This window comes from Macrobrachium rosenbergii, chromosome 31 (genome assembly GCF_040412425.1).
Source record: "Macrobrachium rosenbergii isolate ZJJX-2024 chromosome 31, ASM4041242v1, whole genome shotgun sequence".
Classification (NCBI taxonomy): domain Eukaryota; kingdom Metazoa; phylum Arthropoda; class Malacostraca; order Decapoda; family Palaemonidae; genus Macrobrachium; species Macrobrachium rosenbergii.
The window spans coordinates 34,857,073-34,859,803 of record NC_089771.1 but is presented as its reverse complement, the minus strand read 5'-3'; positions in this window follow the sequence as shown (position 1 = coordinate 34,859,803).

Below are 2,731 nucleotides of genomic sequence, written 5' to 3'. Positions count from 1 at the left end.
CGTTTTTATTAAGAAAAAGGGATCCGATTCCTGTCGTTTCTCTTATTTGCGTCATGCCTAGACAAACAAGGGGATTAGAATCGGCTGGAAACGATTCAGGAAAGGTGAAATTAGATTCAATATTTTTTTCCACATTGTAATGTGGATAATTGGTCGTGTGTCACCCTCTGGCAATGCTCTGAATCACCTCTCAATACTACGAATCGATGCTTTCATATCAGTATTTGTTTACTTCATTTCTTTACGTAGTTATTATCAAAGGAACATCATGTACCACAGTATAGATTCGAATTATCTATCTATCTATCTATATATATATATATATATATATATATATATATATATATATATATATATATATATATATATATTATACAGACAAATTAGAATCTGTTACTGTGCAAGATAATCATTTGATGATAACCGTAGTCTTATTTTTTCCAAGCGTTCATTTCCTTCAAATCTGACAAACTGACACAACTTACGATAACGTAGATTCTTTTCTGAGTCTCATATATCTTTTCGTGTCCCTCATTATCATTACCATTGATGTAATTGTTAATTTTGTTAAAACTACAATCAGAAACGTTTCCCCTCACTTCTTTTACGTCGATATTTGGTCTCTCTCTCTCTCTCTCTCTCTCTCTCTCTCTCTCTCTCTCTCTCTCTCTCTCTCTCTTGGCCTCTCCCCACCATCACAACCACTCGACCTCAACTTTTTGCCTCTGCAATTTGATCTTCCGAAGAAACAGGAACAGCCATCGATCCGGGCTAACTGTCTCGATGAATAATTCCTGGCAAGGGTTCCTGGGACTTGTGACCGGGCGGGGGAAAGCGACAATTTTTTTTTTATATACGGGTCGAGATTTGACAGATTTGACCTTTCTCTTATACGATTTTTTTAGAAGAGTTTCAGCATTTTCTTGAGTGTGCATGACACACACACACACACACCCAAACACACCACATTCATTTCCTCAGGCCGGCGCAGTAATTCAATCCAACGAATAATGTTATCTGACCGTAAGCCCTACACGTAGTTCTTTGCTTCCAAGGATGACAAGGTACTCTCTAACACAATAAATTTACCCTTCCGGCGTGCGGAAATTGTTCGAGTTTTTCCATCTCCCGTCGTAAATAGGTCTCCCGCGCGCCTGAGGTCGGGTATTTTAAGATAAAAACAAAAGCTGCTATATTGCAGCACTTGTATATTTCTTCTCGTGCCTTTTTTAGTTTTCTGTAAAAGAAAACTATTGTCTGTCCGTCCGGACTTTTTCTGTCCGCCCTCAGATCTTAAAAACCACTGAGGCTAGAGGGCTGGAAATTGGTATGTTGATCATCCGCCCTCCAATCATCAAACATACCAAATTGCAGCCCTCTAGCCTCTGTAGTTTTTATTTTACTTAAGGTTAAATTTAGCCATGACCGTGCGTCTGGCAACGCTATAGGATAGGCCACCACCGGGCCGTGGCTGAAAGTTTCATGGGCCACACAGCATATACCGAGACCACCGAAAGATTCTATTTTAGCATTAGCGGCTGTACAAAACTCGATTGCGGAAGAACCGAAGAAAGCAATAAGAGATATTGTGAATACTCGATGAAATGAGAAATACGAAATTTGTCTTCGAATTGACAGTTTACGTAACAGCTGTGTGTTTTTTTTATGTACTAATAGAATTCAGACTCGTAAGGTCTGAGATATTCCTCCCTCCACAGAAATACTACGACGACATTTAAGAATAAAACAGGAGATTGAAAATATATATCCGATGGATATGGTTTGAAAATGACGCTAGTTCCAGAAGTTGTTTTATATACTGTATATATATATATATATATATATATATATATATATATATATATATATATATATATATATATATATATATATATATATGTATATATATATATATATATACACACACATATATATATATACATACATACATACATACATACATATATAAATATATATATATGTATATATATATATATATATATGTTCTTTATGTACTCTTGACTCTTTCTTTCAATGAAAAATAAAAGGAATGATTAAGGAGCAATGCAAAACGAAAGAACAGCATTGTTGAATCTCAGAAGTTGTCTTATATACAGAACTATTTTCTTCATAATTCTCGCCTCTCCGCAAAAAACAAAAAACAAAAAGATAATGAGAAACAGCGCAAATGAAAGAGCATCGTTTTCATTTAAGCATTTTTCCTTCTCATATAATATCCTATTTTCAACCGAATTAAAGCCAGTGAAAAGATTCTCGGCGGCGTATTGTTATGAGATCTCTTATTTTCTAGGGCTCTGTTACATTTTTTCCAGCCTGGGTTTTAAGACTGAATTTCAGGAAAGGTGATCTAGGCGGATCTCGTTCTGGGGAACTATTCTCGGCGAGTGTGTTTCAGTCCTAATGCCTGACTGTTCTGAAACTCACACGAAATAGCTGAATGGGATACGTTCGTCGTTAAGTTCTACTCATATCTTTGCAACACAAACTATTGCTACTGCAACAACGGCAATAATGGAAATAATAATGATAATAGTAATTACTATTGTTCAACAAGTAAAAAATGCGCCGAAGAAACTTCGGCGCAATCGAGTTTTCTGTACAGTGTATGATCCTATATGAAACTCTCAGCCGCGGCCCATGAAACTTTATATGTTGAATTTAAGTTTTCTTCTCAGGATCTAAATCGCCTTATCTGCATTATTGTATTATG